This window comes from Ictidomys tridecemlineatus, chromosome 3, assembly GCF_052094955.1.
Source record: "Ictidomys tridecemlineatus isolate mIctTri1 chromosome 3, mIctTri1.hap1, whole genome shotgun sequence".
NCBI lineage: Eukaryota > Metazoa > Chordata > Mammalia > Rodentia > Sciuridae > Ictidomys > Ictidomys tridecemlineatus.
The window spans coordinates 156,419,728-156,436,800 of NC_135479.1; the positions used below are offsets into that span (position 1 = coordinate 156,419,728).

Genomic DNA, 17,073 nt, shown 5'->3' on the forward strand with positions numbered 1-17,073 from the left:
CCTAGTGAACCAATCCATGTTTTAATTTTACTCTTCTGATATTATTTTTTATTTCAACATTTTTTTCTGATCATATTCAGGAAAAATATTACATTTTAACAATGAACTTTAACTTCATGGTTGTAATCTCTTTAAATATCAAAGCTTGTGTTTTCTAATGTGAGAGCAACTATGAAATTAGCAAACTTTTTCTAGAAAAATTAGTGACATGATAGCACGCTTAAATTATCAAGTATGGTATGTGTCTGAGACCATGAACTATATCTCCATAAAATTTTGTCTTTTCAAATTTCCACATTTTGAGCCCATTGTTTCATTTTCATTGAGCTGAGAGGCTTCAATCAAACCCTGATGATGCCAAATTTACAAAATCTGGTAACTGGATGATTTATTCTTGGATCTCAAGAATTTTGTATCACTAATTTATTAACACTGGCCGGGGGTACTAGGGATTGAACTCAGGGGCACTTGACCACTGAACCTCATCCCAAGCCCTATTTTGTATTTTATTTAAAAACAGGGTCTCACTGAGTTGCTTAACATCTCACTTTTGTTGAGGCTAGCTTTGAACTCATGATTCTCCTGCCTCAGCCTCCTGAGCTGCTTAGGTTACAGGTGTGCACTGGGCCTTATTACTATTTTGATAATAGATAATTCCAAAGTTGTTATTTAAAGGCTAATTTTGGAGTGGGAATGAAAATTGTTTTTAGCCAGTTATAAGATTCTAACTAAATCATTGTTGAAACTTTAATGTGTTTTGTGAACATATATTTGCATAGCCACGAATCTTTGCCAGTATAATTTCCATAACTGGATCCCACTATTTGTTATAGAACACACTATTATTACACTACAGCATGTGGGTAATGAACCACCCAGGGTTTTGACAGAAAAATGGATCAGAACAGAGGATTTGCTTACAATTAGAATTTCAGAAATGTTTCTCAGGCACAAAACCATGTAAATATTTGTCAATTTTAATACAGAAGTTACAAACTGATTTTGATTTAATTTACCATCAACTGTGTATCATCCAACACATATTAATTAATCTTCATGGGAAAGTTGTTATGTTTGATATTATGGAGAATGTAAAGAAATATAAATTATAGATCTCATGTTCAAAGAGGGGAAATGGGAATAGCAAAGCAAAGTAAGCAAAAAGAAAAATAAGATTAGTACCAGACTGTATATAATTTCTAGTTATGTTCTTTTGAGTGTAAGCATTGTAGGAGTTAATAAAACTAAAATTTCATTGAACAAACAAGATGAGAAGAATCTTCTAGTATAATCAGAGATTTGAGGTAAGTCTTACATGGTAAGTAGGAGGGGAGAGAGTTAGGTGAAATATGCAAGAGCAAAGGAGCAGATCTGAGAAAATACAAAGGTATTAAGGAGTCAACTTTTTATGGAACTGTGGATTCATACAAAATATTAATGAGAGCACTGATATTCTTTCCGCATGGAACTCTAACATTGGGCAGAGTTTCATGACTGAGTTATATAAGGAAATATTCCACCCATACCCAAGAGTTCTGGGTATAATTTAAGTTATCTAGTAAAATATAACAAAAGTAAAGCAATTTAAAAAAAAAGTCTTGTTCAACAATGCTCTTCGATTTGGGTTGGAGGTCAGCTCTAAAATAGATGACGATGAAACTAAAGAAACATAAAAAAATGAACACTCTCCCCACCCCACCCACCACTTGTATAGAAGAAGGACAAGCTTCTTTTGCAAAAGCTGAGACACTCAACAGGTATCACAATGTTCTATTCACTAGGGACAGGGAATCTAAATCCCCCAGTTTTAGTGAGATGTCTTTTTCTATTCTTGCCTGACAAGACCAACAGTTTTGCATGTTACAAGTTTAGCATTAACATAAATCCCTGCCTTCCACTGAATTTCATATAGGTGTACCTGTTAGTGATGGGTGACAAAAGTATTGGGAAAAGGTTGCTTGGAGTTAATTTGCATGGCTTTATGAATTTGAACTATTATGTAGGATCACCACCAGACATAAAGAAGGAAAGTATAGAGGTTGAGGAGAGAGAAGGTAGAAAAGATAGTTCTGCTTAGAAAAACCTACTTTTTTTCTTAAGATAGTAGCAAAGAAATAATTTTAAATAGGATGAGCTTAAATATGCCTGTGAGCTGAAGACTGTGAATATTTGGATAAACAGAAACTTTTACTTCTTAGGTAAAAGTACACATTAATAGCAAGAAAAGTATTCTAGGGTTGGCCTTGAGGACCCCCCAGAGATATCAAACTCTGTAGATATTCAAGTCCCTTATATAAAACAGCAGTATATCATGTCTAGCTTACTTATAATACCTGTGCAAATGTCCTTACACTATTGTTTAGTGAATGAAAATGGGAAAGAAAAGTAAAAAAAAATAAAACAAAAATAAGAAAAAATCAACGCAGAACAACAATAGCAACAAAAGAAACAAACATTGTCTTGTTATGTAGTTCTGTAGCACCATCAGTTGGCTCAGCCAATATGATTAAGTAAGGATTTCTAATGTCACCACAGAGATATTAGCAAAGACTTTTATTATAGTAAATATTTAGGCTGTTTGATTTTTGTCTTTTAGGAAAACATATTAATTATGGCCTACTGAAATTAAACAAAGGAGAAAGAAAGTCACCTAGTACATTCAGGGATAGAACTAGTTCTCATTTAACCACTTTGCATAAACATTTATATCTATGATTGCCTTAAATATATGGCATGATTCTACTAGAACAGGTGGTTCCACAAAGTTTCACAAAATAAAGGATTTTTTTTTACATCTCTTTCATTTCTAAAATAAAAAACAGTGAGGCAGGAAATATTTCTTAGCTCAAAATAATCTCCCTTCTATTTCACGGTAAGGATTTTTAAAAAATTACTTGGAAATCATAATACTCAGAAAGTTTATCAATTAATCAACTAGTATTTACTATGTTCCTATATTTTTCTCAGCATAGGATTCTAAGTTTCTCTTCATTACACCCACTGACCTATCACAACTACACAAACAGATTTGATAAAGATAAGCCTCTTGTATCAGAAGGATTTTATGATTAATATTTCATAATGATGACTATCTAAGCATATATAGATAAAACTATTATGGTGCCTGTTGTTAAAAAGTGTTAGTTTTAAAAATATATAACAGTTTGCATATGACTTTTTATTAATGTAAACAAAGGCTAATATTGAAGGATATTTATTGTCAGCATATAAAATAGCAGCTAACAATCATGGATACAGTTAAGGATTTTCTGTGAAGCATAAGAACAAACAAAAACAGTGAAACTCATGGACATCTTCCAAAAATAATTAATCAGAGTCATCGCAAGACAATGGGTATTTTAAAATATTACAGTTTATACTAGAAGACATTAGAATTTAGCAAACACTACAGAAATTTCTGGGGAATTTGGACACTATTTATTTAAAAAAGTGTTTTGTGTTAAATATTAAGAAAACAATAAAATTTACAAAAGAGTAACCTTTTAGGATCTTACGGGACATATGGACTATGATCAAGGAGACATATTATTGTAAAACTTTAGAAAAGAAAGTAATCAGCTTGTAGTTGAAGAAGTTATCATGGAGATGATATGGGAGTCGAGCTGGGGCTGGTGGTGCAAGACTGTCATCCCAGGGACTTGGAAAACCGAAACAGGAGAATTGCAAGTTTGAGGCCAATTTTAGGAATTTAGTGAAACACTCAGCAACTTGGGAAGAACCTGTCTCAAAGTAAAAATAAGAACAACCACGGAGGTAGTTCAGTTATAAAGTGCCCCTGAACTCAATTCCCAGCACCAGAGAAAATAAAATAATATGAGAGTTGGGTAGTTGAATATTGAAGGTTAATGTAGATTAAACCATATAAAGATTTCTAATCAACCATAGCATAGCATAGTTAAGCTTTAGAGGCAGGACTTGGCTTTTCTCAATTTGTTAATAAGGTTCATGATGGGAAAAGACTAAGAAATCACTGGAATATGTAGAAAACATAGGGCAAATTTATTCCAACATGAGGGAGTAATGATCAAAAGTTTCAGGTTTATCATGAACATGTCCACATTCAGAGACCATGTGGAGGGACTGAGAGTGTACATCCCAGGAGTAATTGGGTTAGTATATGGTAACAAGATTGAAGAATTTATATTTTATTAAGAAGAAAGAGAGATGGGGTATTATATTGGCAGAGATAGGGTGAAGGAAACCTGGAAGCTTGAATAGAGAAGTCATACATTTCATTTTTAGAAAAAGTTAATCTGATATGAGAACTTTGTGTAAAGGGGATTATAGGCTGAAGCTCCAGGGTACAGTCATAAACAAGAAAGCTCTTGCAATAATCCATATGTGTTAGGCCATATGTTGTTTTCTTTCCAGTGCAGTGAGTCATAAAGTTAGGATGAAACCATCTGGATAAAAATCTCTGCAAAGGAAATTTTAGCTCATGGGACTCTCCCTCTGCTGCCAAATGGGAATTCCAGTTTCTCTTCCCAACCAGGACATTGAAATCCTTAAATCAATAGATTGTGATCTCCTCAAATCTCTTGACTCCACAGTAGTTTGCCTAATGCCTAGGACACAGGAGGTGCACTAAATATCTTATTATATTACTGTGTCAAGCAGGTCCCACCAATGGGTAGTAAAGTTATGGTTATATAGATGTCATTATTTAAAATCATATTATATGTGTATCACATGCTTATATAATAAAATTTCCTGAAAGCTTTAAGAACAAGATTACATTAAAATTGTTTGAAATCAACTGTTCCACATTAGTGAAGTGCTTTTAAAAGTACTAATAGTACTTACATAATACATTGCTTTTTTCATATCCAAGTAAAAAAGAACTCTTCAGAAATTGAAAATGGTAGAGGATAATTAAACATTTTATATACATATAAATATATGTATACATATACACCTATGTATATGTATATATATATATATATATATATATGTAGACACACAAGGGTCTGCATTTTTATGCAGTTAGACATATATAGAATAAAAAAGACATACTTTCTTTCCACAAAGAGTTAGTATGATTGAGTTGCTAAAACAAACACCATCACAGAGCAAGTATAAATGTAAAAGGAGATACTGTTAAGTATGCATATATATTATACAAAGTCATATAAAGAGAATATAAAGATCTTATAATGACTGTGTAGTCATTTCCTAGAATTTTTCTTTTCAAAAATATATAATACTTATTGATTTTATAAAAATTGATTATATAAAAAGCAGAAGCTGCAGATGCTACTTTTATTTAATCAGTTGGTTGACTCCACTTCTTTTTATGCACATGGCCAAATTTTATTGACTGTAATAGTAATTACAGTGACTCCTAAAATTAACTTTAATATCCTAGCCAATGCAACAAGACAAGAAAATGATAAAAGCAATAAAAATTAAAAAAATAAAATTGTCATTATTTCTGGACATGATAATGAGAACAAAATCCAAAAGTATCAACAGACCAACTGTTAAAAATTTATATGTAAATATATCCAAATCACTACATACAAAGAGAATGCATTATGTTTAATAATACAAAATTAACATTTTCATAGATCCAAAAATGACATTGAGTATTCTGCATAGCTCAATTTAATGTATTAATTTATGTTCGTATATCAATAATAACATATAGAAAATAAAATTTATGTCTGGGCTCAGTGGAGCATGCCTGTAATCCCAGCAGCTTGGGAGGCTGAGGCTGAAGGACCATGAGTTTAAAACCAGAGTCAACAACTTAGTAAGGCCGTAAGCAACTCAGTGAGACTCTTTCTCTAAATAAAATATAAGAAGGGCTAGGGAGGTGCCTCATTGCTAAGCAGCCCTGGGTTCAATCCCTGGTACAAAAAAAAATTATGAAAAGTTCTTACTTATGATTATCTCAGAAACATCAAATGCTTAGGAATAAGTTTAATAAAAGATGTGCGAATCTTGTTAACCAAGAATATTCATATATATTCATAATAATAAATCATCAAGTATTGTGTATGTGTGTGTGTGTGTGTGTGTGTGTGTACAGAGAGATGAATATGTCAATACATGTTAAGGAGAAAGAGAATTAAGATTTCCAAGTAAATTGGTGATACACATATCTCTAAATAATTGGAGGTATATGTTTTGTTAATGAATTAAAAAATATAGCAATTTTCTCCAAATAAATCATCACATTTATTACAATCTCAACAAATATTTGTGCATATATGTGGAAGATTATAAACTGAGTTACATGCAAAGACCAAGGACCAGTAGTAGATAAGGCAATTTTGAAGCAGCACTACTCTGGAGAACTTAAACTACAAATATCAGTACGATGCTGCCTTAATTAGAATAAAACTGTATGAATTGGCATGGGGATAGATGAACGGATCAATGGCAAATATTTACATATGGAAGATCAGTTCAAACTTGAAGGAAGAGCCATTTTTAAAAATAGTGAATCAATAGGAGAAAAAATGAACCTTGACTTCTACTTCACAGACTATGCAAAAATCAATACCAGATATATTATAGATTTAAATGTAAATTTTTTTTTCGTAGGAGGCTTCATGGCCCCACTTATAAAGACTAGTATTTCATAGATTAATAATTTTGACATCTAAGGCCTAATACCAAAATAAGAGTTTTAGAAAAAAACATAGAGGAACATTTTCAGGCCCTCAGAGTAGGAAAATATGTTTTCTTTTTAAAAGCAGGGAAAAAGGAAACACTAACAATAAAGTAAATACGTAGATGTTTACATCTCTGTGAGTGTGCATGAGCATTGTATTAGATTTGAGACTTGTAGTTAAAAATCACCATTAAAATTGTAAACATACAATACAGTGGGCAGAGATATATAATACAAATATCCAGCTAAGGAGTAGAATCAAAAAATATTATAAATAATTTCTATTAATCAGTAAGGAGAATGCAATGTTTTAGAAAACTGAACAAAACACATAAACTGATTTTTCACAATAGTATTTAAGTAGCCAATAAATTTATTAAAAAATCAGTTTTATTATTTAATAGGCACATAAAATTGTGATATATCAGCAAGAAGAACTATAATGAAAAGGATCCCCTCAAAAAAAATGTTGGCAGAAATGTGAAGCAACAAGAGCTCATTTTCATCCACTATTAATGGGAGTATAAATTAGTACAGCTATTGTGAAAAATGCAGTATCTTCTAAAGGTGAACATGTTCCAAAAATTCATCTCCTAGACATATATGCAATAGAAATGCATACATCTGTTCACTCACTACAAGATGTGAACAGATGTATGCAAAACAATACTATTATTAATATCCAATATTGGAATGTATTCAAATATCCAACAATAGAATGAAAAGATAAATGGTATATTTTCAAAGAGAATACTATGTAGCAATTATAATAAATGAAGTACAACTGCATGCACAAAATAATTGAATCTAATGAATATAATACTGAGAAAAAGAGGTCAAGCATGAGAAAATATATACTAGAAGCTTCAATTTGTATAAACTGCAAGAACATGAAAAATCAAAATGTATTATTTTAGAAGTTAGGTTAATGTTTGCTTTGGGGAAGCAGTAACTGAAGGTTTGAGGCAGCTTTGTAGTACTGGTAATGTAATCATTCTTGAACCGCATGACAATAATGAGTAAATTTACTTTTTAAAAATGTGATGAACTGTAAACTTATGATTTGTGGTTTTTTATGAGTAATGTACTTCAGGAAAAGTTTCAACATTCGGGGTCTGGGGGTGGAGATCAGTTGTAGGGCATGTGCTCCACGTGCAGGAGGCCCCAGGTTCAATCTCTAGCAGCACCCCACCCCCAAAATAATAAGAATTCAACATTCTGACTTTTAATGTCATTGTTTTGATGACATCATTATCACATGCAAATAAAAACTGCAGATTTCTTGTTAGCTATTCAACAAAACAAAAGTTAGATAAAGTGACCTTTAGCACTCTCATATTTTGATATTTTGGTAACTTTCATCTTGCTATCTTTTAGTCTTATTATTCAGCCATATAGAAATAATTTATCTTCAAATTTTGCCAAGTAAACACAGTGACATACCCTTATAAATCTAAGCAATCCACGTCTCCATTTATCATTTCTTTTTTCTCTCTGAACCTCATGTTGTGTGCTTTTTAGCCTATAAAGCTCACGATGGCTCATAAATCCTCTCACTGACTACCAGTTAAATTCATTTTCCAAAAGAAAGAAAATGTCTTTTTATGTAGTTTGAAAAATATTGTTAGTATAAGGAAATAGCCACTATATTTAGGGACATTTACAAGCATTTGTAAAATGTTTGCCCTCCAGGAAGTGGAGCATGGCTTCTACCTCCCCAGTCTAAGTGTGGGCTGAGCACACTTCCACAGAGTGTAAAAAGGAAAGAAGGAGTAGCACTACAGTGGACAAGCATGATGAATGCCACTGCAGCCAGATGACCAAGGTCAGCATCCCTAGCAACACCTTATGCTGGTGGAGGCTTGATAAAGTATGATGTGATGAGGACAATCCTCTTACCCCTGCGTCTCTCTCAGAATAACCATAACCTCAGTCCTATGGTGAGGAAAGCACCCAACAACTCCCAATACAGGGAACTCTATAATTGTCTGACCAACACTCCTCAAAACCATATTTAGTGTCATTAAACACAAGTAAAATATGAAAAACTACTATATTCAAAGGAACCAGAGGAGACATGACAAAAAAATATAATGTGATATCCTGATGGAGAATCTGAATTGAAAAAAGAACGTTAGGTAACAACTAAGGAAATCTAAGTAAAACATAAACTTTAGTTGCTAGTCATCAATTAATATTCCTTCATTAATTACTAAAATTTGTTATTTTAATAAAAATGTTGATAATAAGAAACTGGTTGTGATGGGAATATACATGATCTCTCTGTTACATATTTTTGCAATTCCTTTTTATCTTAAACAGTTTAAAAATAAAATTTATGTTTAAAAAGAAAATAACATCATTTGGAGCCATGTATGTGTATGTGCAGGTATGTTAAAGTGTGCAAAGTACAAAGTATAAGCTCTCATTTGATAATGAATAGAGATAATGCATACTTCACTTCATGACTATTTGTGTTTTTACCTAAATATGAAAAAAAAATCAGCATGTGCCTTTGCATAAGATCTTGCTTAATGCAAGCAAAACAAATACATGAATGAGAATAATCTACGTTTTTCTTTCCTGTTCATATAGAGTGTAACTTAAATATGGCAATTCAGCACAGCAGCTAACAATGGACTCTTAGGTGAGATGGCCTGGCTTTAAATGTGTTTCTACTTAGCTTTAAATCTGCATCTACTTAGCTTCCCATCACCTCAGTTTCTTCTACTGATTGAAGGCAACACAAGGAAGTTGCTGATCAGAAGGTGAAAGGATAGAATGTTTGGTAATGTTAAAACATTTGGTAAATGATTGTCCATAACAATTTGAAGACATAACTTGTACCTGACGGACTTGTAATCCTAGGGGGAAAGTTTGGAAAATTGATAGCATCATGTGATAGGATGTCCATGGCAGCATATAGCAATTATTATAGGAAAGAAGTGATCATAGGAGTCATAAAGTTTTAAGAAGAAATGAAAGTTTCTTCTCAATACCAATTATTAAAAACTGAGAATAACTTCTATACTTATCATCTTTAATCACTTGAATGAAATACCTGACACAGGCGATTTGTCAATGAGAAGAGATTTATAGAGCTCACAATTTTAGAAGTTCAAAACCCAAATGGCATAGCAAGGGCTGCTCCTTGACTGCATGTCCTCATGGTGGGGATAGCAAGGAAAGGCAAATAGTCACATCTGAAGCCAGCAAACATATGAGCCATGTGGGTTCAAACTCAGTCTTAACACAATCCTCTCATCAGAATGGCTGATGGACCTCCACAAAAAATACCTTTGGCTGCTAATGACCTACGAGTCCCCCCAGTAGGGCTCACTCATAAAGGGTCCCACCACCTCCAACAATGCTTTTAAAAGACTCAGCTTTAATCACAATAGATCCTGGAGGGACACTCCAACCACACCCAGAGTATACTAACTTTTCATAGCAAAAGTCAGTTAAAATTCATCCTAGATCAAGGGACAAATCATACTCCTTACAAAACTTACAGATGGTTTAAGATATCACAGTTTAAGGATTTAATTAAGGACGGTTTAAACAGAAAACTTTTCATTGGACAGATCAGCTCAGGAAAGGGAGACTAATTGTGCAGTTCTTCCTTAAAACTTAATAGCCCACGATGATCAAGAGGAGTAGAAATAGAAGAGAGACAGACAGAAAGAGTAGAGAACAGCATGTGTGAGAGAAATCAAAGTAACGTAACAATTATAGATTTGACTCCTGACACATGAATCTGAGTGTAATCAATAGATGAAAATCTAAATTCTTGAAAGTTCTGTACGGTCAAAATCCCACCAACCAGGACTAAAAGAGATCATAACTGATTGAAACTTAAATGAACTTTGATGGCGCACATCTTTGAAGCGTATTTTCTAATGTCTATTTCAGATATGACAAAGGACAAAATGAAAAGTCAGTGTTCAAAATATGAGACAAAATATTTGCAGATCATATATCTGATAAGGGAGTTAATAGTCAAAATGCATAAAGAACTCAACACAACTTAACAAAAGCAATAAATAAATAAATATGAAAGTGGTGGGGGGAGAGAGAGAGAGAGAGAGAGAGAGAGAGAGAGAGAATGCAAAGGAAGACAACAAAACAAACAACTGGACTATGGAATGGGCAAATGATCCGAATAGGTGTTTTTCCACAGAAAACATACAAATGGTCAACAGATGCCCAACATCACTAATCATCAAAGAGATGCAAATCAAAGCCACAAGGATATCACCTAACACTTCTTAGGATGGTTATAATTGAAACTCCAAGAGATAACAAATGTTGGCAGGGGTGTGTAAAAAAAGGGAAACCATGTACACTGTTAGTGGAGATAAAAATTGTTACAGCTATATTCGAAAAAAAAGGGAAGCTCCAGAAAGAAATTAAATTGAGAATGATCACACAATCTAATATTTTCACTTATGGGTATATTTCCAAAGAAAGAGAAATCAGTTCCTCGGAGAGTTATTTGCACCTCGTGTTCCATTTGACATTATTCACAATAGACAATATATGGAAACAATCTAAATATTCTTCAGTGAATGAAAAGCTAAAGAAATGCATTGTATATATCCAAATATCATTTAGCCATAAGACAAACTAAAGCTGTCATTTGCAACAACATGGAGGATCCTGGAGGACACTAAATGAAACAAGTTGGACCCCAAAAGACAAACACTATGATATCCTATGTGAAATCAAAAGAGGTCAGATTCTAAGAAGCAGAGGGTAGAATCATACTTTTCAGGAACTATACCTAGGGTGGGGAAATAGGGAGATGTTTGTCAAAGGATACAAATTATCAGGTATAAGATGGGTAAGTTCTGAGTACCTGACATGATGACTATAGTTAATGATTCTGTATTGTTTAGTGAAATTTGAAAAGGGAATGCATTTTAAGTGTTGTCATCATACACATGTACATACACAAATGGAAACTATTGGTAGTAATGGGTATGTTAATTTGATTGTGATAATCATTACACAATATATATCATACTAAATCATGGTGTTTTACATGTTGATTATACATCATAGTTATATGCTTATTATATTAGTCATTATATGCTTCAGATAAAAGTGAATGGTTATAAATAATATAGAATCATGCAGAAGCTATATACATTATACAACTTTAATTAGAAAGGGTAGAAGCTGTAAATTTCAAAGTAGATATATAAAATACAAACAGCAACTTTTTCAATGTGGTAAAGTGCTTCTACACTTTTCCTGGAGGAATAAATATCTAAGAAACCAAGAAAACACATAAGCATTGATTATCAAAAAATAGGAGACCACAACATAAATTGGAAAAAAAATTCAGATTTTAAAGTTGAGAAATTTTACTAATATATATAGTATATAAAAATGTTGCATCACCCAGGTGTGGTGGTGCATATTGTACCTTATAACAAAATTAACCTTATGTTAAAATTAGTTACTGGTAAATTAGACAATTATCTTTATAAAGACAAAAGAGAAAGCATAAGTATAAAATACAGGAGAATATGTATTTGAGAATGTTTTAAAAATTTCTAAGCATAAAAGAACATGAAAATTCTCAATGAAAATATTAATAAAATTGATTAAATATATTCAGAACTTCAAAATATTAAAAAAGACAAATGATAAGAATTTTCAGAAATATTAAGAGTAGCAAATTAATATCTAAAATATGAATTATAGAAATATCAGTTAATACTGTAATACAAAATAATCTATAGGAAATAAAGTTTAATTATAAAAGAAAATTGTTAATTGAGTAAAATGATCTATATTATTTGCAATAAAATAAAGCCAAAAAATATTTTTCATTTATATTTTAAAATCACAACAGAAAAATTGTGCATTATTAGAAATCTTGTTTACTAGACACTAGTTTGGTGATATGTATCAGGACCTGAGTATATTAACCTTCTTCACATTAGAATTATAACTACTAGGAATCTAAACTATGGAAATAATCAAAACTAATTAGAATATTTATTGCAATGAATAAATATGGGAAATTTAAAGCAAAATGTATAACAAGCAAGGAGGAAGGCTAAGTTAGGGCTTTTATAACAGATTATTACAAAAATATTTAAAGTATTATTTTCAAAAATAATTAAAGAGCATCTGGGTTGGTTCCACAGTCTAGCTATTGTGAATTGTGCTGCTATGAATGGATAAAAAAAAAATGTGGCATTTATACACCATGGAATATTACACAGCACTAAAAAATGACAAAATCATGGAATTTGCAGGGAAATGGATGGCACTAGAGCAGATTATGCTTAGTGAAGCTAGCCAATCCCTAAAAAACAAATACCAAATGTCTTCTTTGATATAATGAGAGCAACTATGAACAGAGCATGGAGGAAGAGCAGGAAGAAAAGATTAACATTAAACAGAGATATGAGATAGGAGGGAAAGGGAGAGAAAAGGGAAATTGCATGGAAATGAAGGGAGACCCTCAGATTGCTATACAAAATTACATATAAGAGGTTGTGAGAGGAATGGGAAAATAAACAAGGAGAGAAATGAATTACAGTAGATGGGGTAGAGAGAGAAGATGTGAGGGAAGGGGAGGGGGGATAGTAGGGGAGAGGAAAGGTAGAAGAATACAACAATTACTAATTGGGCATTATGTAAAATTGTGGATGTGTAACCGATGTGATTCTGCAATCTGCATTTGGGGTAAAAATCGGGAATTTATAACCCACTTGAATCTAATGTATGAAATATGATATGTCAAGAGCTTTGTAATGTTGTGAACAACCAATAAAAAAAAAGAATAAAAAAAATAATAATTAAAGCGCACATGAAATTATCACAAAGTTTTAGCAAGTAAAAAAAGTAGAAAGTAAAATATAAATAGCATGATTCAAAATACATATTCATACATATTTCCATAAATATGGTAAAAAGATAAATAAATATCAAAAAAAGACATTGATAAAGTATCTGTCTCAGAATCATTTTCATTGAGTTCTTATATTTTCATGTTACTAATTTGTTATAGTGAATATATATATCACTTTTCTAAACAAAAATGCAGCCAATTGTATTTTAAGACATATATGTGAGGTATATTTTCAGGTTAACACACAGTCATGAACTTTGGACAAAATGATAAACTGTCTTATTTTTCCCAGTGCAAGAGAAGAAAAGATCTACCTAAAAGGACATAGATGAAAACCATGTTTACTTAGCTATGTTCTATGTGAACTAAAAAAGTTTTCTGTTTTTATTTTAGTACTTATGTCGCCCACCCTTTTTCAGAGTGACACAAACCATACCCAAAATGTTGCTGATTGTTTCTGTTTTACAAAGCTTGAGTTTCTAATTTCAAAAAATCAATTTTAATTGAAAAACACTCCAAGATAGCGTAGGGCAGACAACAGAAAACCTATGGAAAATGCATGTAGCACAACATATTTTAACCTTATATAATGATTTTTTCAGTAAATAGGTACATATATATTTATTGTCTCTACATATGTAAACTGTTATGATATAATCACATTTAAAAATCTGGAAAATATATATCAAATTTCTCACAAGGGTCATTTCTATGGAAAGAACTAAAAGACTGGGTGTGTGATCAGTGTTCAGGAGGTTGCTTTGTGTCTTTCTATTGTTCAAAATATTTGCACAAAGAGAATAACTATTTTGTTATTAAGCACATTACATTAAATAAAGGGGCTTTTTTTGGATCTTCCATGGTATGTTATTTAGGTTTTAATCACTGTGATCAAAATACCTGAGAACCAGAAGCAGAGAGAGAAATAGGAAGGGACCCAGGACTGATATAGTCCCCAAGGATTTGTCCCCAGTGACCTACTTCCTCCAGCCAAGACTTTCCTGCCTACAGATACCACCCAGTAGTCCACAGGTATCAATGGATTAATTCAGGAAATGGATTAGTCCACTGAAGAGATCAGAACCAATCATTGCCTAAAGGCCCCGCCTCTGAACCTTAGGGATCATGCTTTCAACACATGAGATTTGTTGGGGACATTCTAGATACAAACCATAACACATAGCATCCTGCAGAATGTAGAAAGCATGACCACCAAAGCTTGTCTTTGGAAGTGAAAGGATAAAGAAATTGAAATGTAAAGGATAAGGTTTGTCCTGTAAAGTTTTTAAGTTGCATTCAGAACCTGAAATTCATGTGGCAGTTAAAACAACTCCCGGAAAAGCCACTGGAATGTATGTTGAAATCTCCCCTGACCATCTGGTTGTTCTGCAAAAACAACCCCCTCCCAGAAACCGTGCAGTCCAGCACGTACACACCTCAGGGCTTAAACCAATCAGTTTGAATGTATACCCTTCTTAGTACTGACCAATCACCCCTACCCGACCTGTTCCCGCCAGAGAATGTGCTAATCATGTTTTAGAGTTGTTATTTGATTTTCCTGCGGTATGTGATGATTTGCTAAGGGATGCTATGATGTATGTAAAGTCCCTGCCCTCCTCCAAAGAATGTATATAAGCTCTGCTTAAGTTGTTCTCGGGGCTCTTCGTTCTCTGCTCCTCTGAAGTGAGCTCTGAGCCCCAGCATGCTGGACCCCAACAAACCCTTTGCTATTGCATGAGACAGTCTCTTGGTGGTCTTTTTCTCCGACGTTCACCTGACCTTTACAGAAGTATGATCATACACTATAAAATCTCTCTGAAATTTTCCAAACACCACTTCCTTTCACATTATGGCCCTTGGGCCCAAATTCTTAGATCACCTTTGAATTGTTAATTATGCAAATTCTTTAATCCCATTATTGTGAACCTCCAAGTTCAGAAATTCTAGAAGTAGGATGCAGAATTTTAACAGTCTGTGTTTTAATAAGTTCTCTAGATGTTGCTAAAGATGAACATTGAATCGAAGGGAAAAGAACTGCTGGTGTGTGTGTGTGTGTGTGTGTGTGTGTGTGTATGTGTGTGTGTGTATGCAAGTGTGTGAGCACTGGTGTGTGGACAAGGAGGTAGGGGCAGCCTAGTTAGAGTCCCAACTCCTTAGACTCCATGTGTTATTCTTTCCTTTCTCCTCCACATCTATCTGGTGTGGGCACTTATATTTGCATTTCTTTTCATTCATTTCCAAATGTTTTAAAAGTTTAGGGCTGGGAGGTAGTGGGAAAAGCAGGAGAGGGAAGAGGAGGAGAGTAGTAGCAGAAGAGCAGGAGGCAGACATGGAGATGAAGAAGAGGATGAACATGGGGTTACTGAACAGAGCCCTAGAGAAAGTGACAGAGTTAGTTCTTGACAACTGCTTGTGTGTCAATGGGAAAATCAAAGGCCTGAATGACACTTTTAAAAAACTAGAGTTTCTGAGTATAGATAATGTGGAATAAAGTTCACTGGCCCAACTTCCCAGCTTAAATAAACTTCAAAATTTGGAAATTAGTGTCAATATCACTTCTGGAGGTTTGGAAGTCCTGGTAGAAAATTGCCCAGATCTTACTTACCTCAATCTAAGTGGAAACAAAAATCAAAGATCTCAGTACATCAGAAGCTCTGCAAAATCATAAAAATTTGAAAAATCTTGATATGTTTAACTGTGAGATCGCAAACCTGAAAGAATACAGAGAAATATTTTTGAATTGCTGCAACAAATCACATACTTAAATGGATTTGATCAGGAGGATAATGAAGTACCTGACTCCAACGAGGAGAAGAATGAAGTACTTATATAGTTGGAAATGAAGATGATGGAGATGAAGAGGAAGATGAAGGTGGTCCACATGAAGGATGTGAGGAAGAAGAGGAGGAGGATGAAGTGAAGCAGGGTCAGAATTGGGAGAGGGACAAGAAGAAGTGGGCTTCTCTTACTTGATGAAAGAAGAAAATCATAAAGAAGAAGAAAATAATGATGATGATGATTTTAAAGAAGGAAAAGAAAAGGAGAAAGAGGAAGAGGAAGGTCTCCAGGTGGAGAAGAGGAAACAAAATACTGAAGATGATGGAGAGGAAGAAGATGACTAGATCATTCTAAGAGCAGATTCCCTAACATTCCTGGATGCGCAATACAGGGATCATATCTTGGTGTTTTCATGTATGATCGTTATCCATACAGAAGATTATATATAACTTTTCATAGGAAGAGTGCATTTTTACTAATTTTGCCTTATTTTTCCAATTAAAATTTACTAGTCTGTTAGTGATCATATTGTTTATAGAGAAAAAATTTCATTGACACTCCACCCATTAAGACATTCTCTAGCAACTATATTTAGAATCTTAATTTTTTTCTAATTCAAGTTCAAGTTCATTGTATTAGTGATTCTTAGTCTGTAATTGAGACATGATTGCTTTTTTTTAAAAAAAAGTGCACATTGAACTTATAAAATCATTCATAATGAGTTAGAATTAGATACTGCAAATGCTCTTATTTTAAAAAATTAAACATAATTGCAATCTATACA

At 33.0% G+C, this 17,073-nt stretch overlaps 1 pseudogene; it reads left to right on the forward strand.

Moving 5' to 3' along the window:
* The first annotated feature begins 15,840 nt into the window (after positions 1 to 15,840).
* Positions 15,841 to 16,633, forward strand: LOC101970191 (acidic leucine-rich nuclear phosphoprotein 32 family member E pseudogene; annotated as a pseudogene).
* Positions 16,634 to 17,073: the final 440 nt, after the last annotated feature.